We start from the raw sequence: 26,815 nt of genomic DNA, 5'->3' as shown, positions 1-26,815 counted from the left end.
TGTTTAAATCAATTTTAGCACTGCATGGAAAAATGCACAGTCCGGCAAAAAAGCTTTAACCTGCCTGCCTCAGACTGCAGTGTGACGTCATCCAGAGCAGCACGCTGGCTAATAAACTTCATGCAAGTGCACATCTCCACTTAGATTTCTTTGTAATTCACACACACATTCACACACTGAATGTGTGTGTGAATGGGTGGATGACTGAATGTAGTGTAAAGCGCTTTGGGGTCCTTAGGGGCTAAGTAAAGCGCTATACAAATACAGGCCATTTACCAGTTACCATTTGTAATGGTGTGGGTTATAGTGCTTATACGGTCATCTACGGAGGACCAAAACTGCTGAAATCATCAGCACAGGTTGAAAATGAATAATTGAATCCATGAAATACAAAATTACGCAAAAGGCAAAATAAATGAGGGAGTAGATAAATGCAAAGACAAGAAGAAATATCAATTTGCCATATTTTGTAAATTAATACTAACATTTTTGTTTAGATTGTTTTGGTGCATCTGATGGTTCAGTTATTTAAGTATTTAAGATTTTGGCTGTTTGATCCAACACAGAGAATAAAAAGACTCATGATTCTGATTACTTTTGAGTAGCATGTGACATGTCCTTACACAAATAACGTTATCAGTTTAAATATAATTTAAAACAATTTTATATACTTAAAAAAATCTTTTGAAAACATCGTCGCCTCATTTGTACTTGGCAGCCCTCTGTTTTTTTGTGTGGTTTCGTTTCGTTTTCCCACAATTATTTTTCACTGTAAATGATCGCCCACTCAGATCAACCCCTAATTTCACTTCAATTACACCTCATCATTCAGAAACTGCTGATACTTACCAGCTATGCATGAAGCATTATTATTAGTATAGTGGCTTTATCTTGTACCATAATCAGCCATAACTATGCATTGCTAACAAAATAACTTTGACCATTTGGGGCATGGAGATCGGACCTCTCGGGGTATCCTGTACGAGGACTTTGGCATCATGGTCTTCAGCTCCTTTGGATTAGCAGTGGGGCCCTACTGGGATTGGATTTTGATAGTGCTATTGAACTGGGATCATAATTTCGGTATATTTGTTGTGTTCCTCGAGCTGTCACTGAGTATATTTTGAAGTGGTGTGAGGCGTATTGTCTTGCTTGGTGGTACATATCATCGTGACATCCACATGAATGCCAAAACCCAAGGTTTCCCAGCAGAACATTGTCCTATAACAAGATGATCAATTTTATTCACTTCACTTGTCAGTGGTTTTTAATATTGTGGTGGATCAGTGACTTCAAATATATGTGCAAAAAAAAAAAAAAAACTACTTGGGGGCAAATACGCCATGTAAGGCTTTATTTCTGCCTCTTGACTGACTGTGGGATCACAGTTCCACTCACCACATTTGATCCCAATCAGCGGTAACAAAAAATAAAGAAAAAAGGGGAGAGCAAATGAAAAGGAAGGAGCGGAGAAATGAGTGAATGAGAAGCAAGGGAAAGGGTGGAGGGAAAGAGTGTAAAAAGGCTGTATACTTAGTGGTTTTAGTTGTGACTGGTGGGGAGAAATGTTGAAATGTCTCCCCTCTCCTTTATTTTCCTCTCCAGTTCATAACTCCTCTCCCCAAAAAACCTCCCCTCAAGCCATTCGTCTACCCAAATATTACTATAGGAACAAAAGTTATGTGTTCCCAAAACATCCACGGAGAAATCTGCCAAATACCTCTAAAACCGGGCAAAGTCATTTGTGGTGGCAATTTGGGGAATAATCAGGATAGCGTCATGAGTCATTCGTTCTGGTGGTGACAGACAGCCGACAGGAAATGTTTTGAGAAGAGAGTAGGTTTGCGTGTCAGAAGGGAAAGGACTGTAGATGGAGGGAAATTGTAAATCTGGATGAAAATTTGAGATGCGTTAATGTGCAAATGCCAATATTGACTTACTTGGGAGCAAACATTTGTGTTGGCTTTATCCAGGGAAATGACCCTTGAACAAAAACAAACAGGACACAAATATGCCAGCGCCGTGCTCGTTGTTTCAGGTTGTAAAAGTGCGGTTACGATTTGTGCAAATACGAATGTGAATTTAGGCAATGCTTTGGGCCGCCTCTTCGCTGACCTTGAGCAGTAAATTTGTCATGAAGCACAATGAGGTTTGTTGCCAGCAGTTTGCAGTTCACCAGACATGAAGATAACTGCAGCGCTGCACTGATTTCATTTTGTGTGTTTATTATTTTAATTTGCCACAACTTCCCCTTTATATGCCAAACACTGCCCAGGGCATTGAATGACAGTTGCTTGAAGGTTTTAAGGGTTTTTCATTTGGGTTTATGAAGCATTTCTGTGTTTTTATAGTATTTTAATGGCACCTATACTGATTTTTATGAGGGTGTGATGATGGTAATTGTTTTAACATATGCTATGAGATAATATTTGCATAATCTATTTTGGTGCCTGCTACATACAGTGGGGCAAAAAAGTATTTAGTCAGCCACTGATTGTGCAAGTTCCCCCACTTAAAATGATGACAGAGGTCAGTAATTTGTACCAGAGGTACACTTCAACTGTGAGAGACAGAATGTGAAAAAAAAATCCATGAATTCACATGGTAGGATTTGTAAAGAATTTATTCGTAAATCAGGGTGGAAAATAAGTATTTGGTCACCTCAAACAAGGAAAATCTCTGGCTCTCACAGACCTGTAACGTCTTCTGTAAGAAGCTTTTCTGTCCCCCACTCGTTACCTGTATGAATGGCACCTGTTTGAACTCATCATCTGTATAAAAGACACCTGTCCACAGCCTCAAACAGTCAGACTCCAAACTCCGCCATGGCCAAGACCAAAGAGCTTTTGAAGGACACCAGGAAAAGTATTGTAGACCTGCACCAGACTGGGAAGAGTGAATCTACAATAGGCAAGCAGCTTGGTGTGAAAAAATCAACTGTGGGAGCAATCATCAGCAAATGGAAGACATACAAGACCACTGATAATCTCCCTCGATCTGGGGCTCCACGCAAGATCTCATCCCGTGGGGTCAAAATGATCATGAGAACGGTGAGCAAAGATCCCAGAACCACACGGGGGGACCTGGTGAATGACCTGCAGAGAGCTGGGACCAAAGTAACAAAGGTCACCATCAGTAACACACTACAACGGCAGGGAATCAAATCCCGCAGTGCCAGACGTGTTCCGCTGCTGAAGCCAGTGCATGTCCAGGCCCGTCTGAAGTTTGCCAGAGAGCACATGGATGATACAGCAGAGGATTGGGAGAATGTCATGTGGTCAGATGAAACCAAAGTAGAACTTTTTGGTATAAACTCAACTCGTCGTGTTTGGAGGATGAAGAATACTGAGTTGCATCCCAAGAACACCATACCTACTGTGAAGCATGGGGGTGGAAACATCATGCTATGGGGCTGTTTTTCTGCCAAGGGGACAGGACGACTGATCCGTGTTAAGGACTGAATGAATGGGGCCATGTATCGTGAGATTTTGAGCCAAAACCTCCTTCCATCAGTGAGAACTTTGAAGATGAAACGAGGCTGGGTCTTCCAACATGACAATGATCCAAAACACACCGCCCGGGCAACAAAGGAGTGGCTCCGTAAGAAGCATTTGAAAGTCCTGGAGTGGCCTAGCCAGTCTCCAGACCTCAACCCCATAGAAAATCTGTGGCGGGAGTTGAAAGTCCGTGTTGCTCGGCGACAGCCCCAAAACATCACTGCTCTCGAGAAGATCTGGATGGAGGAATGGGCCAAAATACCAGCTACTGTGTGTGCAAACCTGGTAAAGACCTATAGTAAACGTTTGACCTCTGTTATTGCCAACAAAGGTTATGTTACAAAGTATTGAGTTGTATTTTTGTTATTGACCAAATACTTATTTTCCACCCTGATTTACGAATAAATTCTTTACAAATCCTACCATGTGGATTCATGGATTTTTTTTTTCACATTCTGTCTCTCACAGTTGAAGTGTACCTCTGGTGCAAATTACTGACCTCTGTCATCATTTTAGGTGGGGGAACTTGCACAATCGGTGGCTGACTAAATACTTTTTTGCCCCACTGTAGGACAAGAAGGACAAAAGTGTGCTGATTATATAATGACTTACAAGTTTACAGTCCTTGTAGCTGACCATTTATAGACAAATGTTTTTTGTTTGTTAAGGCGCTTAACACTGACTAACACTGAAGCATAAAAAGGCTCCTAATCTAAGATATGAACCAGCGCTATGTCAAAAACCTGATATATGGTATGTAAGATATCCTTAAAAATTTTTGAGGACAAGCTGAGGGCCAAAGAAGATGTGTCAAGTTTAAAAATACTATTTACAACAGATTAACAGTATTCAGAAAGCCATGTACTTAAGAAACAAGGAAAAATCCAGCAAAGACCTGATACAGGACCTGAGAGATTCATGTGGACCTTCAGCTGATCATCTACTGTTCAATAAAGCCTCACCAGAAATGGTCTCAGTGGAAGGGTGGCCATCAGGAAGCAATTCTTAAAGGAGGGAAACTGGGAGAAAAGACTGAGCTATGACAGCTACACAAGAACTGTATTGAAAATGAGGGCAAAAGATCTGATGGAGTGATTAATCCAAGTTTTTTTTAATCTGTTCAAATGATTGTGTTTGGAGGAGATCAAGAGAGAAATACAGTGAGTGTCTACAGCCATCTGTAAAACACGGTGGACTCTCTGATACGGTTTGGGCAGCATTTCAGTCAGTGGTGTTGGAGATCTTGTCAAAATTGATGAATTATGAACTCAGAAAAGTACTATCAGATTTTGATCCACCACGCAATACCATCTGGAAAACATCAGATTAGAAACAGCTTTCTTTTGCAGCACAACAACGATCCCAAACACACTGCCAATGCAGTAAAATCATACATGGATAGAAAAACACACAGTGGAAAACCATCAGTCATGGATCGGCCTCCCCAGAGCCCGGACCTCAACATTATTGAAGCAGTGTGGGATCATGTTGACAGAGAACAGAACAAAAGGCAGAAACATCCAAAGAAGAGCTTTGAATGTCCTTCAAGAAGCCTGGAGAACTATTCCTGAAGACGACTTAAAGAAATGATGAGAAAGCTGCCTAAGAGAGTTCAGACTGTGCTGAAGAATAAAGATGGTCACACCAAATATTGACTTTCAAGCTAATTACAATTTTACAAACTCTGTTTTTGCCTTATATACTTTTTATCACAAAATATAAGGAAATACATAGTACTGAAAATGTTTTGTCATTGGGCTCTTCCATAACATCCATAAGCCATTTTGCAAACACCGCTGTAATCTTGTTGTCAGTGAAACAATTAGCCTAATTCTGCGAAATGTTGAAAGTCAGTAACCACATGCAGTTCAGTCATTAACTTTTAAAGCTTATGAAAATGTCAGTATAAACATGCAAAAGACAGACATCCACTAACATGCCTTGATGAAGGCAGCTAATAGTTTCTGGCTCCTTTTCATGTTCTGTTTTTCTTTCAGTTCTTTCTGTTTGACCACAGTCATCTCGCTGCGGATGTCTGTTATTAGAGCTCTGAGGATGCTCCACAGCACACAGAAGACAAACTCTACAGGCTTCTATCTGCCAGTATTGCACCTATGTTGATGAGGAGACTTGTTTGCACAGTGGCTGGCGTTTTGCCTAAAGTCTGTCAGGAAACCTAGGCTGAGTGTTGGAAACAGAGGCTCTCTGTTAGACAGAAGACTCCTGTGTTGATTCCTCATACCACTCTCTCTCTTTCAACCTGAGCTTCAGATAAACAATGTTTAAGAATTTTAAATAGATATCAATTTGGATTAGTGTTTGTGACCACCTGATAAATGAGAGTATTATTATTATTATTATTATTATTATTATTATTAATAATAATAATAATAATAATAATAATAATAATAATAATAATAATAGTAGTATAGCACTTTGAAAAACAGTTACAAAGTTCTGCACTGTTTATCTTTATTGTCACTGAAAACAAATTAGTGCATCCAAACACTTGAAAACAAACTTACTTTCCATGGCTCTATCACTTGTTGTTTGGCACGTTTTGCCGTTCTTGTGTGCTTTGCCACTTTCTGCTCTTGGGACTGTACATATCCCACTATTGTCACCACTTTTTCAGAAGTTTTTAAAAAAGCCATTGCGAGGTCATAATTTGTGAAGTTGGAAAAAATGTGTTAAGCAAAATGTAAAAGAGTAATAATAAGAATAAATATAAATACAGTGGAACCCCGACTTACGAATACCCCATTTAACGAAAAATTCAAGTTACGAAGGCACTTAACGGCAATATTTCTGCCCGTGTTACGGCAAAATGCCCGTGAAATGAAATCCGCTGGCTCTGATTGGCTGAGCCCAGAATGCCTACAATGCCCACAATGCCTTCTGAATCATGTGACAACCCCCTTGGCTTTCGTACTTGCGCTTCGCTGTTCCACTTGAACGACGTATTGTTGTTGCAGTTAGCAATTAGCCTGTAGCCTATCGTTCACTCAAATGGCGTGATGGGTGCTTACGAAAGACCCTCGGGAACGAATTAATTTCGTAAGTCGGGGTTCCACTGTAAATACATCTCATTAGTTTTAGACAAATAGGTGGTTGACACTTGATTAGCCATTGCTGTGGACCTTTCTTTGGAGTGGGGCATAATATCAGTACAGCAATATATCCTATATCACTTCCTTACATTAGTGATAAAGTTGCACCAAATTTCATTTTTTAAGACATACATGCAATACTTTACTAGTAATGTAAATTATTTTGTATAGAAGTAACACCTGACGTGCTTAATCACTTTTAGGAGTATTTTTTTTTGTCATTACCTGTACACATGTAAGGTTATATCCCATGATCACCACAATACTATCAATGTATTATGAAGATATCATCCTTTAAGTAACTCTGTGATTCCTGCCCCTACTTGCCGAAATAGACACGAAATTTCCAACACCTTTATTTTTTTAAATCTTTATCAAACTAGAAGTCAAAGTATGTCATTAATGTTAAAATATTGTCTATCTCATGCTAGTATCGGTATTTTAATCTATTTGTTTATTCTGGGTTTTAAGATTCACTGCGCAAAAGAAATTGAGATTCATCCGACCGGGCCAAACCTCTGTTGTGTGTCTTTGGTGAACTGTAGCCTCAGTTTCCTGTTCTTAGTTGGAAGGAGCAGCACATGATGTGACGTTCTGCTGAATATGCTTCTAGAGTCAATGTGTTGTGCATTCAGAGATGCTCTTCTGTATTCCTCAATTATGACGAGTGGCCATTTAAAAGTACTGTTGCCTCACTGTCAGTTCAAAGGAGTCTGGCTCTGATCTGTGGCATCAACAAGGCAATTTTGCAAAGAGAACTCACCTGATATTTTCTCTTTTTCAGATCGTTCTCTGTAAAACGTAGAGATGCTTGTGTGGGAAAATCAGTAGATCAGGAGAGTCCACAAATACTCAGTCCAGACCATCTGGCACTAACAACCATGTTACGTTCAAAGTCACCTTTCCTCCTTCTGATTCACAAGGTTCACCGGGTGGTCCTGACTGTGTCTACATGCCTACACATATGTTGCAGCCATGTGACGTGCTGATTAGATATTTGAATTACCGACCAGTTGAACAGGTGTACCTAATAAATTGTCTACTGTGTGGACTTAAACTATATTTATGGAAGTAGTATGTACCTATGTTTCAAGGACTGCATTTACAACGTTTTTAGAGTACTTTTTCAGTTGGCTTCATTCTTTTAGGATGTAAATCACTGCCTCTCAGTTCAGTCTGGCATCAGTGCAACAGAATTATGCAAACAGATCCACCCAGTAGTATATCATCTCTCCGCTTGAGTACATGCGTGTTTGTCTTGTTTTGATGACTGGACAGCACAGCATCTGTAAGCTCTCTGTTCTCGCTCACCCTTCATGGAAACAAGCCCTCATTATTCCTCATGATTTATCCCTGCCATGTCTTGGAGGAGCTTCCTGGAATGCTCTTGCAGTGGTTTGTGCTGTTCGATGGGCTGGCGGGTTGGAAGACACAGGGCGAGGTTTGGCAAGGAAAGGTAGTGGCAGAGAGGAATGATGGGAAGGGGTTGGACGAGGAAAGTACAAGAAGTTTGAATATTTCTCATATAAACAACAATGTTGGAGAATGCTTTATAAAATTGTGTTTACCCGTTTGTGTCTTTTTTCTGTACTAAATTCATGTGGTCCTGTCTGACATATTTACTGCTGCAATTCTACCTAAGCTGCAAGACGAATTTGGTTGAAAAACCTTGAAGTACTAGGAAATCTCTGGTTTGTCAAGCAGTAAAACATTCAAAATATGCACAGAAAGATAATCTCTTGTCACGGTCCGGGGCAGCGGCCGTGTGGAGAGCGGAAGGAGGACTCAAAACGCAGCACTTATTCAGGTGTGAGGGTGATTTATTGATAATATCCAATATAAAGTGGGGATGGTAAAACAGAACTAAGGATGAACTAACTGGGAGAAACTACACAAAGAAATAGCAAACCTGAGCATGAAGGGAGAACAGCAGGGAGAGCACGCAGGGGATTACACCAGGTATGAACACAGACGACGCGACGAGGAGCAGAGGAAAACACACACTAAAGTACACAAAGAGACACTGGGAAATCACACACAGGTGGGAGACACAGCTGGACCTGATTAACCTGACGAGACAGGGGAACACTAACACCAGGGACCAATAGAGGGAGCACAAACCCAAAGCCCAGTATCTAAAATCCCAAAACACAAACCATCCCAAAACAGCCCAAGAATAATAAAGAGAATAATAACAATAAGGAACACAAACACAAAGTCACTGAGTCATGGCCGCAGGACCATGACAGTACCCCCCCCCCCCCCCCTCAAGGGCTGGCCCCCGACAGCCACAGAAACACACCACCAGATCCGGGCGGGCGGCAGGGGGCCCAGGACGGAGGGACCGGGCCAAGACCAAAGACGGAGGCCCCAGAGTCCCAAACAAATGTTCACAAAAAAAAACTCACAGGGGAGCAGAGTCCAAAACACAGTTCAGGTGGCCGGCCACGAAGAAGGCCGTGGCGGCGCGTAAAGAGTTCGGGAGGCCGTCCACGAAGAAGGCCGTGACGGCGCGCAAAAAGTTCAGGGGGCCGACCGTGCGGAAGGCAACGGCGGCCACTCAGGCGAAGAGGGTCCGGGGGCCGGCCGTGCGGAAGGCAACGGCGGCCGCTCAGGCGAAGAGGGTCCGGGGGTCGGCCGTGCGGAAGGCAACGGCGACCGCTCAGGCGATGGCGGTCCGGGGGCCGGCCGTGCGGAAGGCAACGGCGGCCAGTCAGGCGACGGCGCCCGGCCAGTAGCCTAGCCAGCGGTCTAGAAAACGGCCGTTTAGCTCCAGACCCAAACGAGGCTGGGCCAGGCGAGGCTGAAGGCACGGAAGCCGGGGCCGCAGCGGGCGAAGATGCTGAAGACGCTGCTGCAGGCGATGATGCGGATGCTGAAGACGCTGCTGCAGGCGATGGTGCGGATGCTGAAGACGCTTCTGCAGGCGATGGTGCGGACACGGAGGCTGGACCAGACGAGGATGCAGACACGGAGGCTGGACCAGATGAGGATGCAGACACGGAGGCTGGACCAGACGAGGCTGATGAGGATGCTGAAGCTGGACCAGGCGATGCTGATGAGGATGCTGAAGCGGAGGCTGGACCAGGCGCAGTGGGTGAAGATGAGGATGCTGTGGCCGAGGATGCGGGCACGAAGTCTGGACCAGACGAGGATGCAGACACGAAGGCTGGACCAGGCGATGCTGAAGCAGAAGCCGAAGCCGGACCAGGCGTGGATGAAGCTGGAGATGAAACCGGGCCAGGCGTGGATGAAGCCGGACCAGGCGTGGATGAAGCTGGAGATGAAACCGGGCCAGGCGTGGATGAAACCGGGCCAGGCGTGGATGAAACCGGGCCAGGCGTGGATGAAACCGGACCAGGCGATGAAGAAGCTGTAGCTGAAGCCGGACCAGGCGATGAAGAAGCCGTAGCTGAAGCCGGGCCGGGCGAGGACGAAGCTGTAGCTGAAGCTGGGCCAGGTGAGGATGAAGCTGGACCAGACGAGGCTGAAGCTGAAGCTGAAGCCGAAGCTGGGCCAGGTGAGGACGAAGCTGGACCAGAACCAGGCGAGGCTGAAGCTTCAGGCTGAGGCGTGGCAGTAGCAGGTGGTAGCGCTGCAGGTGATGATACTGCAGGAGGCGGCGCTGCAGCCACAGGTGGAGAAGCAGCCACAGGTGGAGAAGCAGCCACAGGTGGAGAAGCAGCCACAGGTGGCCGGACGGGATCCTCGGGCCCCCCAGCCGACGTGGCAGTCAGTGTGGCATGAGGCTGGACGGGCTCCTTGGGCCCCCCAGCTAGCGAAGCAGGAGGCTGGACGGGCTCCTCGGGCCCCCCAGCAGGCGAAGCAGGAGGCTGGACAGGCTCCTCGGGCCCCCCAGCAGGCGAAGCAGGAGGCTGGACGGGCTCCTCGGGCCCCCCAGTAGGCAAAACAGGAGGCTGGACGGGCTCCTCGGGCCCCCCGGCACACATGAAACAAAACCAGTAGGCACGTGGGCCTCTGGCACACATGAAACAAAACCAGTAGGCACGTGGGCCTCTGGCACATATGAAACAAAACCAGTAGGCACGTGGGCCTCCGGCACACATAAGGAGGGCTGCAGCTGCGCAGAGCACTGACCCTGCTCAGGCAGTGACAGCCCGGTGCAGTTCACAGCTGGCATCTTGGCCTCCAGGGGTCCAGAGTAAGCTGAGGGCAGAAACCCAGCCTCTGGGGAAGCCCCGGAGTGAGCAATAGTCTCTAATGTAGCCAGCTTTTGAGGAACAGATCCGTAGTGAAACAGTTTGTCTCCCTGCTCAGAAACAGCGGTGGAAAAACAGTGTGAAAATTGTGGCTTAAGGGAGGCTAATGGTTGAGCTACAGACTGGGAAGCTTGTGGCTGGACACAGAACTGAGCCGGAGAATGGCAATAAAGTCCTGGCTCAGAAGGAGCGGCAGAGACACAGTCTGTCAGTTTTGCAGCGGGTTTGTACACGCCCACTTGGGAAGGATCCGTTACCACGAAGGTAGGTAAGCGATCCATACAGTCTCCCATCCCGCTCTGAATAGCCCCAGAAAACAAAGTCCCGGAAACTGGGGAAAGCAATGCATCCCGCTGACTCACCGCATCGGGCTGCTCAAAAGTGAATGCAGACGGGGGGTGTAGTCCAAGGTCCAAAAGGAGAAACTCCCGCTCCCACGGACATAGCGAGCCTAGAAGCCATGGGAGACCGGTCACCAGACGCTGTAGCCGCCTCTCTATAGCGCGCTGGGACTCCCCGCCCGGGTTTTCCAGCCACAGGTCAATAAGCTCCTGTGTGGCATCGATTAGATTCTCCCGTAGCTCCTTGGACGGGTTAAGCGCTGCTGGGTCCATGTTGTAGTCGCGTCGTACTGTCACGGTCCGGGGCAGCGGCCGTGTGGAGAGCGGAAGGAGGACTCAAAACGCAGCACTTATTCAGGTGTGAGGGTGATTTATTGATAATATCCAATATAAAGTGGGGATGGTAAAACAGAACTAAGGATGAACTAACTGGGAGAAACTACACAAAGAAATAGCAAACCTGAGCATGAAGGGAGAACAGCAGGGAGAGCACGCAGGGGATTACACCAGGTATGAACACAGACGACGCGACGAGGAGCAGAGGAAAACACACACTAAAGTACACAAAGAGACACTGGGAAATCACACACAGGTGGGAGACACAGCTGGACCTGATTAACCTGACGAGACAGGGGAACACTAACACCAGGGACCAATAGAGGGAGCACAAACCCAAAACCCAGTATCTAAAATCCCAAAACACAAACCTTCCCAAAACAGCCCAAGAATAATAAAGAGAATAATAACAATAAGGAACACAAACACAAAGTCACTGAGTCATGGCCGCAGGACCATGACATCTCTATAAACAGATATCTGCATGTGAACATGCACATTCTGTAAGCTAGGAACAAACTTTTTGGTATCGGAACCTTTATGGTCTGCTTATAATCTGAGTTGATTGGCCAATCTTTGACATCAGTCAGTGTGAAGTAAAAAGGAGTATTGTGTTTGCTGAAATGCCAAAAGGTAGCTGACTAGCTTTTGATTAGCATCGTCTATTAGCGTTATTTAATTTAGCTGCCTTTCTAAATAGTTACCAGAAAATGGGATTTGAATTCTTGGCCCAGATAGCTGCAAAGTCCACCAAAACTGCTGAAAAATAATAGTCTGAATCATTTGACTAGCTGATGGATTTCTAAATTGGCAGAAAGGGAATTCCATTGTGTTACGGTTGCTAAGCATACAGGCACAGTATAGCTATAGAGTCAACTCCAAACTGTGGCTGTCATGTTTCTGACTTCCCCAATGTCATAAAAGTCTTGAAATAGTGCCATTAGTCCTTGTGTTTTTAAGGTAAACTCTATTTCAAAAAGACTTTTCAATTGGAGCTGCACAGTAGTTTGATGGCTAGCACTGTTCTGTTCCACCAGCCAACTGGGGCCGATCTGGTGTGGAGTAGGAAGACATGGTGATTCTAACTTGACTGTAGGTTTGAATGTAGACTGTGAACGGACAGTGTTTCTTTTTGACTCACCTTCTATCACTCACTATTTTGTATTACACAAACTATTGTATTTAATTGTTAGCAACTATCAAACTCCCTGAGCCTGGTTCTGCTGGAAGTTTCTTCTTGTTAAATGGGAGATTTTCCTTCCCACTGTTGCCAAGTGCTTGTTCATAGGGTGTTTTCTGACTGTATATTATTGTTGGGTTTTTACCTTACAATATAAAGCACATTGAGGTGATTCTTGTGAATTGTTGCTATATGAATAAAACGGAATTGAAGTGCCTTAAATTGACAGAATATGGGCAAGACTACAGATGTCATATATGTAAATGAGACTTAAAAAAAAGAACAAAAGCCCACCTAAAGTTAAGTTGTTTTGGGGGATATTCTTTGTTAGCAAACATTAAATCAAAAATATTATCTCAATATTATAGAGATACTATTCTGAGGACAGTTTTCTGCTGCTAATGCAGTTGCTCTACATGTATCTTGATACATGCTCAATCATCCAGGTAAAGATCCAAAAAGATGATTCTGTTTATCTGGATGTAGCGTTTTATCCCACTGAAAATGCTACGCTACTTTTTGGGATACTCTGCAGGTAGAGACAATCTCTAACCGCCACCATCCAGACTGTCCATGCCAGGCAATACCAAGTTTTTGTTGTTCACTTATCGCTGCTATCAGCTGAAGCTGAACAATGTGCTCTAGCAATCAGGCTTTTCCACTTCCTGTAGTTGTAGATGTTCACAGATTCTGGAGCTGCAGCAAGGGTAAAACAGAATGTCAAGGAAGTGAATCATGATTGCATTCAAAGAATAAAATAATGAGGCCATTTTAAAACCAAACAAGCATATTCTGGTTCATGTATTCATCTTTTGTCACTAGTTTCTCAGCCACATATGCCCTATTTATAATTTTTCATTTATTCTGTCTCAAATAGGGTGAGAAGAAGAAACTTGGCTTTTGGTTAACAGGCCCAAGTTTTGAAAGTGCAGCCTTGTCTTAAAGCTGCTCAGGTTTGGCAGAAGATCTGGCAATCCAGTCGCTATTTTTAGGAACTCTAATCTCTCCTTTGTCATGTGAAAGAAAATCTTGGGGATATTACTGCTGTGAGGAGACTTCGACAGTCCCATTTCATCTCTTCTGGCAAGAAATCCATGTCAGTCAGCCTGAGCTTACATAACATAGGCAGCATTTCAGAGCAAAACTTTAAACTGATATCAGAAAGCTCTTGGGAACTTTATCCACAACAGAAAGATACTTTTAAAAAACAATGTCCTTTAAGCACAGTTTGCAAGAGTCTATGGATGTGCATTCCTACCTCAGTTAAGCCTAACAAAAGCTAAGCTGGGTCTCCTCCAGTGAAGAGTTTTGAGGTCAAGGGTTTTTGAGGTCTGAGCTTATAATCCTGGCATCCAAACATTTTAATCCACATCCAAACATGTGTGGATGTGTGAAAACTGGGAGAGTCCTGTAATTAGACCTCTGGCAAATGACATGGTCTATAAAATGCAACACAGAAGCTCTTTAATGTCATAAGATGCATGGTTAGAACCCCGTTTTATCACCTCCTGTAAAACTTGGCGCTATTTATGTAACTTAGAAAGTGTGTGTTTGTCTGTAGTGCAGAAATTCAGATCGACTCATGGAAACACTCTTGCTTCTCTGTAAACTTTGGCTACATTTGCAGAGAACCACTAAAACCAAACCATTTCAGTTTAACTACATTTGCATTAGCTAATACCTACCGTGTAACCTTTGTAGCTGCACTGACTAACAGCTAGACAGTAGCCAGGCATAAAAGAGCCACAGGGTTAGCATTCTTGCTAATTTAAATATTTATTTTATCCACAAACATGGAAACATTTCCTCCAAATTAAGCCCCATTATGCTTGCACATGCAACCTGTGACACAACACAGAACCATAAAATGTAATACTTACACTTGAAGGGTCAATAACTCGCTGTGGTCTTTTTCTAAATAAATGCTAAGAAATATGCACCAACGGAAAAACAGGAGAAGAGGTAGTGGGGGGATAGGAAACAAATACAAACAGGTTTTCTACAGGAAGTTTCACCTTTTCCTATTGTTTCAGCTTACTTCCTTTGCTTCTGTATTAATTGTTTGCAAAAATAATTATAGAGAGGGAACTTCTCATTCAGTTTTTATATGGCCCAGCTGTGCTCCACACACAAGACTACAATAACTGTGAAGCGTACAACCAAACAAAATCACACCACGTTTGTTTCATGTTTGTTAAAACTTTAAAATGCTTCAAAATTATGTCTCTGAAAGTCACAAATGATCAGCTACATGCTAAGTGGTGTGGCCTTACTCCTGAGAAGTATTCCTGAAAGCCACTGCTTACAAACGCTAGTTTTCCTGGGCTTGTCAGAAGCATGTTTTTGCAATTCTTCTTATTATGTGGAGTATTTTATGTCTTTGTTTCATAGAAATACATAACTAATGAAAGAACACTATAAAAAAGATCTTGGCTCAGATTCATAAAGAAGATAGGATGTCACCATATTTGATCTAAACCTAATACAGAGTGATGTAACAGTTTGGCCACAAGTTCAGTCCATTTCAGTTGCCACTGCAGACCAAATCTGTTAGTTTACTAGCACTGGCGAACAGCAGCTAACAGAAGTTATCAGTAAGCTAAGCTCACCTAAGCAATGCTGCCATGAATCAGAAGTGAGAAGAAAATGGATGGATAGATGGATGCTGAAAGCTATGAATTCTGTCTCTTTTAACAGATTCCAAACAAGCTTTATTTTGATCTAAACTACGTGGCTATATGTAGACGTTCCATTACTTCATCTTGCAAAACTGCAATGCCACTGTGTAGACAAAAGCTTTCCAAAGAAAGACATTTCAAAAGTATTCAAAAGCAACTTTGTCGTTCTTTGCACTAAAACAACCTGTCTCCAAGAACGCATTTTTCCTTGACGCAAACACTCATGCACTGATGTGCAAGGTGAAAAAGGATATATCAGCTATTGCACTAACGCTGGTAATAAGTGACCTCAAATTCACTTTTTCAAATTTAGCACAGAACAGCCTTTCATGGCTCCTTTTAGTGGTGTTGTTGTACAGGCTTTTTCCTTCTAAGGTTCTCCTCTTTTATCTGCTTTATCTCCCAAAAGGGAGAAAGTGGAGCAAGACCAAAAACACAGTAAGACGTGCACAGAAGCAGGGATGAGGAGCGTACAAGAATGTTGGTATGGAAAAGAGAGCATCAAGCCAAGCATGAAAGTGAGAGAGAGACAGAGGGGTAGCAGAGGTGAGGCAGAGAGAAAGTGATGAGACACACACATGCACAAAGTTGCCAGAGCCAAGCCTCCTCATTCCTCAGCAGCCCTCACAGAAGCTACTCTGTTTCCCTGGTGCAAACGCGTCACATCAAAGAGCCATCACAGCACGTCTCCATAGCAACACCCTTCAGCAGTATAGATGCAGCGCAGTAGTTGGGAGATAGCGTTGGCAGACAAATGGTACGGACGGTCTAATAACCGGGCGCTAGCAGATGACTGATTGCCCTATTTACCATTCCTTCTCTGAAGGTCAAGAGCTAAGTTCATCCCATGAGCTTGAAACCCCGAAGGAGTCAGCCAAATATTTTTCTACAAGTATTTTAGAACAGAAGGATCTTGAGATGGCCTGTTTGTTGACCTTATGTTTCTTTCCTCTGGAGTCAGTGTGCATGTCTGCGCATTTTTATAGGCAAAAGTACAACTGTAGCTTTTCTTCAAGTCAGAGTGAAAAATGTTCTGTTTGCATACTATTTGTGCATTTTAAGGCAGCATGATGGTGCAGTGGTTAGCACTGTTGCCTTTGAAACAACCGGCTGGCCAGGCGCCTTGCACTGGAGATTGCATGTTCACCCAGGGCTTCCGTGGGTTTCCTCAAGTACTCTCAGCTTCCACCCACAGTCCGTGCATGGGTTAGATTAATTAGCAATTCTAAAATGACTGTAGATGTGAAAGTGAGCGTGATCTGTCTTTCTGTGTTAGCCCTGTCATGTACCCATAACCTGTCCAGGTTGTTTTCTGCCTTTTGCCCTACAACAAATTCTGAATTGGACAAGTCAAAGAAAATGAAACAAAAGTATATTCAAATTAAACATGTAAGCTCGGTCTGTTTTTGAGTTTTTCTTCCCGTTAAAAGGGAGTTTTTCCTTCCCACTGTCGCCAAAGTGCTTACTTATAGAGGGTCAAATGATTGTTGGGTTTTCCTCTGTATCTATTATTGTACAATCTACTGTACAATATAAAGCGCCTTGAGGCGACTGTTGTTGTGATTTGGCGGTATATAAATAAAATTGAATTGAATTGAAAATGTAGACTTGAGGGCAAACTTAATAAACAATTGACTAACTTTTATTTAGGCATGGGAAAAATCCCAAACAGCAGAAACAGAAACTCTAGTGATGAATAAAGCATTCAGGTAGACACACAGTGCAATCAGTGCAACAGAACAAGGTACTGCGAAAAACTGAGGGTTCAATGCACACAATGTAATTAGAGAGGACACAGCTCCTCCCTAATTACACAAGACACAGCTGGTGAAAACATGACACAGGTGAACAAAGTCGTATGGTTACGGTGTAACCTTGGTTCTCTTAGTGAGAGACTGTCTCTTCACACTGTTACATATTCCATATGTACGGAGTACAACCCCCCTTGGTCGTGGCGTGTGGATATTTCTTTTAAGACACTCCAGCATGCCCGGCTCGGCCCCACAGCTCACGTATAAAACAGCTGTGCAGACGTGACACCGGTGATAGTTTGATCGGGACGCGTCTCCGAGCAGCCTGATGGTGGAGAGATAGTCTCTCACTAAGAGAACCAAGGTTACACCGTAACCGTACGTTCTCTAGCATATCGAGACTATCACTCCACACCGTTACATATTCCATATGTACGGGGTATCTCTGTAAGACACCCCGCGAGGAGACAGTGCAACCGAACTGCTGAGAGTGAAGGTGCCGGGAGTCAGTGATAACGCACCAATAGAGACACCACCCTGGTCAGGGCTTCGCAATGTGAAGGCCGAGCCAGGGGGCGGAGGCAGCAGTCTGCAGAGGCTAGACTGGCTTGAACTGGTCATGCAGGATGCAGGACCGCAAGTGATCGGCCGCTCAAGGTCAGCTCGGGAACCGCGAGGCAGACCGCCAGGGCACGCGGCACATCGAGCTGCCAAGTAGCATCCCGCTGGTCGCATAGGCCTATGACATGCGGGCAATGCCAGACAGAGAGTTGGCGCTACAGGCTGGAGAACTCTCACTCGCCACAGCGAGGCCTGAGTGGCGTGTAAGCCGGCGAAACGGGCAACAAGCCAGGGGAACACAGCCAGCAACTGCAGGTGAAGCTTGGGATGTGACCCATCCATCCTAAAAGCCGAAGCCGCCCCGAGCTGTAGACAGACAGGGAGGGGGGGCTGGCAGCCTAGCCTGTGTAAGTGGAGGGCTGAGCAAGGCGATGACATGAAGGTCCACCCCCAGCACCGTCACCACGTGCTTGTCCGCTGACAGAGGAGCCTCAAGAGTGAACTCGCAACGAGACACTCGAGGTCAGACACAAAGTCCCAGCTACTGGGTGTCCCCATGCTGGCCGTGTAAGTCCGTGACACACAGGCAAGCACCAACAGGGAGCCAGCAGTGCAAGCTGGGGACCTCTCACTCACTGGCTGAAATGTCAGACACAACAAGTTCCGACAAGCGCAACCCATGGCACGCGATTGGAGCGACGGAATGCCAGAAGCACATGCAGTCGGCTAGGACGAGCCTGTGCGTACGCTCCCCAAGGATCTCCAGCTGGAGCCTTTGGCTTCTGCCTAGGGCCCAAACCTGGAATCCCAGGACCAGAGAGAGGAGAGGAAGCGTAGCTCACTGAGCCACTGAGAGGGGACCCTACTAGGTGCGCAATCCTGCAAGAAGCGGGCAACCCCAGACAGGGAGATAGCGCCACAGGCTGGGGAACACTCACTTGGCCGGAAGGTCGCCGGTTCGATCCCTGGGCTCTCTGTCCTGGTCGTTGTGTCCCTGGGCAAGACACTTTACCCTACTTGCCTACTGGTGTTGGCCTGAGGGGCCGATGGCGCGATATGGCAGCCTCGCTTCTGTCAGTCTGCCCCAGGGCAGCTGTGGCTACAACTGTAGCTTGCCTCCACCAGTGTATGAATGTGAGAGTGACTGAATAGTGGTATTGTAAAGCGCTTTGGGTGCCTTGAAAAGTGCTATATAAATCCAATCCATTATTATTATTATTATTACTTGCTGGCTGAGGCATCAGACACAGCGAAGACCGACCAGCGGGCAAGCCGGTGAATGCGGCAATACGCCAAGGGAGCTCAGCCTGCAGCCGCAGCAGCCTATATGCCAGACAGAGACTGGTTAAAGGAGGCCAGTCTCTGTCTGGCCATCCACTGAGTGGATGGCCGAGGTAGGACAAGGCTCAGGGCCTGTCCCAGGAGCAGAGCAGCTGACCTGCACCATCCAAGACAGGGGAGGGGCTGGTGGCACAGGCCACTGAGGGCCCAAGTGAGGAGCAACCCAAGGTTCGTCAGGGCATAGCAGCCACTCTGTGCCATCCGTAGACAGGGGGCCAGCAAGAGTGGGCCTGATGAGACACTGGCGGACAGTTGGGGGGTGTCAGCTCACTTTGCACCTGCTGGCCATGTGACCCGCGACACAGCAGCAACGCACTAGACAGAGAGCCAGCGCTGCGTGCTGGAGAACACTCACTCACTGGCTGACGTATCAGACACAGCGAGGTCTATGGGCTCAAATTGTGGTCATAAATATTTTGTACTTACCAATTCCCTACTGTTTATTCCCCACAGTGTTAAGCAGGCCAACAGCGAACGCTTGATACGCTGAAGCCGTATCCCCTCTGTGTTAACACATATAGCAGCCGAGCTGCACTTTGCCCAGGCGACAGCGTTTGCTTGAACGCTGAAGCCGTGTCCCTGCCGTGTTTCCTCACTGTAGCCGAGCTACTCGCTAGCCAGCTAGCCTTTTTTTTCGAGGCGATAAGCCGGGGAAGGGAGACCAACCAAGGGGATTCAAAGGGCCAGCTAGGGGAAACCAAGCTAAGGGATACCAGGGCATACCAGGGGAATACTGGGGAGAGGCAGCACCCATGGAGGATGCCGAAACACGCTCCTGATGGATGCACATACATACAGCACTCTCAAGGCACTCACACACACACACAACACAAGTGGAGATCAAACAATCACGGGTGTCACATCTGCACAGCTGTTTTATACGTGAGCTGTGGGGCGTAGCCGGGCGTGCCGGAGTGTCTTAAAGAAATATCCACACGCCACGACCAAGGGGGGTCGTAACCCGTACATATGGAATATGTAACGGTGTGGAGAGATAGTCTCGATATGCTAGAGAACTAACTAATGAGACAAGAGGAAGCAAAATCAAACAAGGCAAACAGCACAGCAGACTAGCAAAAATAAAACAGGAAGTAACGAACACTGAGACAGTGACATTGACATACAAACTTGACACAGAAGGGAATGCCAAGAATTAACAAAACCCTATACAAACTAACGCCTAAGCAAATTACTAACTGAAACCGATTTACTGAAACCAAAACCCAGGATTAAGAATTTTTTTAAATAATAATAATAATAATAGTTCATATAAAGGTATGGCCATAACGAAAGCAACACAAGAAATGTTTTAATAGTATTGACATATTGGTTTTTATAGTAATATCAATTAATACTGATGAATGTGAACTGATGAGAGTTTTCTGCAGTGCAAAAAACCCCCAGGAAAGTTACTCTTTCTTTCTTCCCACTCTGCCTCTCAGTTTCTGTCAAGCATGTGTCAGCAACTACAGAGAGTCTATGAGGAACAGGAGAGAGGAGGAAAAAGAGAGAGAGAGAGAGAGAGATAGGCTGTAGGAGCGGGTGAGCAGAGGGAGGGATACAGAGGGATACAGTTACTGTCTGCCCCCAGACGTCTTTTGCTCTCTCGTTTTGGGTACCGGAATCATAAGGAGCCCCAAGCCACTCTCTTGGCCTTATATAGCGTGTTTCAACATTTCTTGGCAGTTGAAAAGAGAAATCAAAGCCAGCAGTATAAAGAGTGTATCCTGGTCCAGTCCAAGCTGCACAGACATCCACATGTGAGCACTCATATACACAGAATCGAGTTCAGTAGCAGTTCTGGCACGCGTTTGGAGGAGGAAAGTGTCTGTATTTGGTACTCCCTCTGTTGCCCTCTCTCTCCTAGAGAGGGAGGGGGGTCTGAGGGCAGGGAGAATGCAGAGGTAGAAACAAGGCAGAGGGGGAGAGAAGAGAGAGCGTGAGAAAAAGTGGCACCAGTGTGCAGGTAAGAGCAGACTTTAAGATGCACAGACTGATTCATTTGCAATGTACTTGGTCTGCAATTCGAATAAATGGTGTGTTTAGCAAGTTTGTTGGGTTATAAAATTATTTCTTTTGTGGCTTAAAAAGTCTTGAGATGAGAATTGTTTCTCTAAACTCGTAAAGAAGCTGCTGCAGTTGCTGGGTTATGTATCTACAAGCAAGAGGGATGTTTTTGGATGTCATTTCAGTTAAAGCTGATTTTCTCTGTATGTTTTGGATGTAGGCTACTCTCCCACATGCTCATGGGAAAGTTGGTCCCATGGGAAGTGGGACAGGCAGAGTTCGTGTAAGTTGCAATTTTCTTTGGGGGGGGGGGCTCAGGAACCTTTTTATGACTGGACAAGCGGAGATTTGTAGCAGCAAAGTCAGGGAGCAACGCAGGTGGGCGAACACGTGTTTTCTCTCTCAGCATGACCTGCATCTGCTGTGGTAATGCAAGAGCAAAACAGAGCAGTTCTTAGGTAAAACCTTTGCAGAAAAGTAACGGCATCTTCCCTTTTTTCCTTTAGTTTTCTTCTCTTTGTTTATCTTTCGTTGAGTGAGGATGCAGAGTGATGGTAGTCATTCAGCTCTGACCTTGAGCTAACACAAGGATGGCAGTTAAACACAGGTGGTCAGGATGTTGCTAAAGCTTAAAGAGACTAACAAAAGAGATAAACGGTTAAAGTTAAACCCTTTTTAGACTATAAATCATTTTAATGAGAACTTATTGAAATCTATTTCAATACATTACATCACATTGCATGTATTGTGTTCTTGCCCTGTGATTGCACCAATAAAAGGGGAAGTTGACCCTTCCATACCATATATCCACCTAAAATATTTTGGTAGATATTAACTGAAGAGATATCTGCCTTCTCTTGAAGATAGTAAAACTTTAAAGGCACTTGCTTTGTGGAGCTCAAAGCAACTAATTAAATACAAAATAAGCATGGATCTACTCATGACAACTGCTAGCAAGCTACACTATAAGAATTGTGACATAACTAGATAATTATATTTGGAAAACACGTTGCTTCTGAGTGTTTTTTTAAAGACTTTCACCCTTCCGTTGGCTTCGGTTCAAAATGAGCCCTTTGGCCTGTTTGCCAAATGGGTCATTCCAACCCCTGCCTAGGACATCAAAAGGCATGTACCATTTCTATAACTGATGTAACCAAAGCTGGGTCACCAGTACTAAAACAGTGGAGTGAATAGATGGATAAACAGCACTACTGTCCAGAAGACAAATGTGTCAATTTGATCTAGAGTTAATTGCCCCTTTAAATTGATCGTAAGTCTCAAAGGAAAATGTTTTTCTGCTTTCGTTCTCTTGCCCTAATCCTCCTATCTTTTATTTAGCATAAGGTATAAGTCTGTTTTCCCTTTAGGTTTATCATGTTTTGACTTATCAGAGAAGTGAAACTTTCATGGATGTCACTGAACTTTATTTCCCAACTACAAATTCCTCTCAGATTTCTGTGCAGGTACAGCCTTTATTTTCCTATGTCATGCATCAGAGTTGTTTTCTAGATCGAAGATGTTATCCACTGTAAGTGTGCCTGGTAGAACCACTGTGATGCATCAGCTCTCAAGTATGTGCTGGGAAGTATTATAAAAGCAGTAGTGACCAGAGAGGATGGCATTTAACATGTAATCCCACAAGAGGACGTGGCTGAAATAGCAACGACTCGGCATGCTCGCTTACTTCTGTCAATAAGTGAGGGGCTAGAGAGGAAAACCCAAAAGCAAGTTTAGATTAAAAGGAAAGTTCACTACCAGAAAACACAAACAATCTACTTTGAGATTTACTCTGTAAGGAGAGTGCAGACAGATGCATAAACTGAGGCCTAATTTATAGCAAAGGAGTGTTCACCAATTCTTCTAGTAAGCCTATATTTCATTGCATTTTTCTGCATGTATATCATTGATTTTGGCTTGGCGTTGTTTCTTTATTCTTGCTTCACTGTGCCATTAGTGGTTAAACGGCATCCTGCGGCCACACTTAATTAAACAGGAAGTGATAGGCAAACGGTGTAAGGAACAGGCACATTTGCACGCTCCAATACTGGCGCAGTCCACTAATGATGAAAACATGATTGTTTTCGACCTCCACAGAAGCTCAGTCTTTGAAGTGTTATTGCATGTTATTAAATCTGTGCCAAATGTGAAACCTCTTCCACTACTGAAGCCGCGATCAAATGACCTAACCTTTATGGTGTGCGATCATACCCCCTGTGTGTAAAACTCCAAGATGGACTTTGATAGTTGGAGGTTTTCACCCTGTGTCCAAAGTGAACCACAGTTGCACATCTGATATTCATCACTGCTATGTTTAATGGGATATTTTGTCGTCTGCAGCTTGCAGTGATTGGGTTGTAACCGTACAAAGGGGTGATGTAGCCAAGCCACTCACTGTGGGTTGACCATGATCAAATAGCTGCTTCCTCGGAGATCCATGGTCTTTGGCCTCCTGCTCGTCCACTCAGGCCTCAAACATAACATCAGCATCTTGGTTTCGAGGTGAAATAATGCAGTGCCTTCTCTGGTGAAGGCAATTCAGTGAGATGGATCTCGTAAATAACCTCCTGGGTGTTGTGGTAAACTTTGTCTGAACCATTTAGGGTTGACGCTAACACTTATGCTTGTTGGACAAGTTTTACGCTTACTTATGGTGTGTTAGCCATGTGGTAGTGATTTTGTTCTCGTGTACAAAAGAAAAAACTTGTTCTTTTGTTATTCACGAGATTTAAACAGTGGATTTGGCATGAAAAAAAATGGAAAGCTGTCGCTTGATGGATTTCGTGTTTTCATCCTGTCACGGTCTGATTGTTTGTTCAACCATCACAGGATGGTTTTCATGGAAGCTTATGTTTGTGCGATGCTATCAGGCATTGATGGAGTGCAAAACAGCTGGTGAATAGCGTGTTTTACTTTGCAAAAACAATTATTTAGACGTTCTATGTACACACCACCCTTTTCCATCCTGTTTGGATTCTCTCTGAAGCTGTTCACCTCAGACTGAAGGTTTTCAAAATGTCCTTTTCCAAATTTAGATATCCACTGAACAGCTCAGTCAAAATTCCATGTTTACAAAGTGGATTGTCCATTTTAAAGGATATTGAATCATGACTTTGATGCAATGGCTCTTATAAGTGATGGAGAGCATTTTAGTGCCAAATTATCCCCATGCAGTATTCTCCTTTGGCAGCAGCGAGTCCTTTATTTTGCCATTATTTTACTACAGTTTGATTTAAGTCTCCTTTCAGATATTATTTAACCACAGGCGACGTTCAGTGCTGCCAGCAAGCCGCTGCCAGCAACACAGTGCCACCCAGTTGAACATGGAGCATTACACACTTGACATTATGTCAAAATGTCAAACCGGGAAAGCAGGAACATGCACTCCAGCATCACAGGACTCAGCGGATTTATTAGGCCTCCAAGTAAAACAGAAACCCAGCCGATGTATAAATCCCCCCAAAAGGCCTGTTTGAGCTCCAGTCCTTATTTGGCCCCCGTTTGGAAAGTGAAGAATTTAGTTTCTCAGGCAAACTGCCATCGATGCGGCAGTGACTCTTGTGTGGGCAGAACGAGTGCTTGAGGAATTTTGAATGTGGTCAGACCCATGGCAGGCTGATTTATTGGAGCCAATGAGATGATTTATTCACAGTGGCAAAAGCATGCTTTCTGCCATCACTTAGGATGAAGTAGATGAACCAAGATCACAGTCATTATCCCTCAATCGGAGAGGCAAAAGGGCAAAAAAAAAAAAAAGAAAGACAAAACACAGCAGCTCCAAGTTAAGAGAGTCAAAAAGTAAGAGTAATGAAAAATGAAAAAGGTGAAACAAACGATGCAAAAGGTGCTGAGTAAATTACTGGCCAGTGTTATACTGCAATCATGTTAGACACCTGTGCAGCTTCCCATTAGTTGTTTCTGTGTTGACTATTTGTCCAGTGATAAAGTGTAAAGTGTGCGTGTTAGTCCCCATAGGGAAATAGTTCCTCTGCATTTAACCCATTCACCCAGTGAAGCAGTGGGCAGCCGCCAGTGCAGCGCCCGGGGAGCAGTGTGTAGGGACGGTACCTTGCTCAGGGGTACCTCAGGGTAGCCGTTCAGTGGAGTCGAACCCCCGACCTTCCGATCATGGGGCCACCACTCTACCTACTGAGCTATCCCTGCCCAGAGCTAAGAAACCTTACCTTAGACTATTTAGACCTGGAGTCTATTTGGAGGATGCATTTGCAGTGGAAAAGATCCTAGTTGGTGAAATGGTAGGAAAATAAAAAGGCTGAAGAGTCAAGTTTAAGAGTCAAAATAAGAAACACTACATACTGGAAACAGAGTCATTTTACAGACATTGTTTAACCTAATCTATTGCACTGTGTGTAATTAAGAATGATTTTAAATCTTTTAAATCACTGTCTTTTATAAGCAAAACATATTTTAAATGCTGCACTGTGTATGTCATTGCACACAGATTGGTTTGTGGTGGCTAATGTTAGCAGTGCTAGCAGCTAGCATTCTTTCCTTGCGTTCCACCATGTAGTTATTTTAAGTCGCAAAGACAGAAATATCTGCTTGTATATTTTAGGTTGAGACCAAGTACAACCATGACAGTGAGCTTACGTACAACCATGATTTTTCTGTAGTACTGAAGAACTGCACTGGTTTCTGCTGCTGTCATTTGTTGCGTTACAATGGAGAAAAAGAAGAGATGCACCAACTGATAGGGCTGCAGGCTCAACTAGAAATACTTGACAAATTAACTTTTTAGATCCAAAAGTTAACTATCAGTACATTAAGAGAACACGAATAAGTAATTTAACTCACTGCTATTTTCTGGTGCTGAGTAGCAAGAGCAGCAACATTTAGTCATGTGCCTGATTACTTGTACACATCCATAATGTGCAGTATTTATCCTACAGCAGTCTGCAAAGGCACATCCACATGGTCACAACAAAATGGATGGCACTTGGATATCTAAAGTTCCTAATGTTTAATGAGTTATGATGGATGTGGAAAATATAAAAGTGGTGTAATAAGAACTACTTAGCTGCAGCTGTCTGTGGGCACATCTGTGAGCAAGTATGATCCTGCCCTTATTCTTCCTCTCTTCCTCTTCCTCTTATCAGAGGATGCTTGTTCCAGCCTGTTTGATGTTTGTCAAACCGATTGAAAAACAGCTCATCACTTTCCTGCTCTGAGTGCTACGTGTTTACTCATTATACAACGATTCAGCTCGGTGGATTGGGTTTGAGAGTCTTTCTTTGATATTCCAGGTTCTCCATTCCCATATAAATCCTCCTTGAGCAACACTTTTCTGAAATCATTACAGCATTTGCCACTCTATTGATATGAGGCAAAAGGAGATCTCGAAAGAGAATGGCAGCACCATGAAGGTGTCAAGTCTCATCTGAGATGCTTGATTTTTGTAATTCAACAGCCCACCTTAAACTCTGTTCACTCCTCAATAAGACCTCTTAGCTGGGGTGGGATTGCAGAGGGACCCCAGTGGCTCAGTTGACTCCTTGTTCTAGCTCAGTAGCTTCCCAGACACCCCTCGTGACTTGACGTGATTATAAGCTCCCTGTAAACCCACTTTGACCCTGTCTTGCTGTTGGAGAGTTCTTTGTGGTCTGGTGCTTTGTAACTACCCAGTCGAACTGAAGAAACTTGTGCAAAGGCCAACGAATGCTCTTTGCTTGGTCATGAGTACAACAATGGACAATGAGTTACGGTCTTTTTAAGATCATGTAAATTCTGGGTGGGGTGAAAATATGATAACAACTACAGCATAGCATGAATCCCTTG

The 26,815-nt window shown here is 44.4% G+C and overlaps 1 protein-coding gene across 5 annotated transcripts in view; it reads left to right on the top strand.

The window, feature by feature from the left end:
• LOC146547246 (tensin-1-like) overlaps positions 1–26,815 on the top strand; it is a 122,331-nt gene that overhangs the window by 32,453 nt on the left and 63,063 nt on the right. Inside the window, exon 1 of one of the 5 annotated variants that reach the window (XM_085266087.1) lies at positions 20,828–20,981. The exons of the other annotated variants lie outside the window; for them this stretch is intronic. The gene's annotated coding sequence lies outside the window, so the exon portion shown is untranslated. Of the gene's footprint in view, positions 1–20,827; positions 20,982–26,815 lie in introns of those variants that run through there. 5 annotated transcript variants of the gene reach the window in all.

The sequence above is a fragment of the Mchenga conophoros genome, linkage group LG23 (assembly GCF_057382185.1).
Source record: "Mchenga conophoros isolate Kocher_MC1m ecotype Shallow Benthic linkage group LG23, M_conophoros_male_GT1.1, whole genome shotgun sequence".
NCBI lineage: Eukaryota > Metazoa > Chordata > Actinopteri > Cichliformes > Cichlidae > Mchenga > Mchenga conophoros.
Note: the sequence above shows the minus strand (reverse complement) of the source record. Positions and strands in the feature narration are given on the sequence as shown.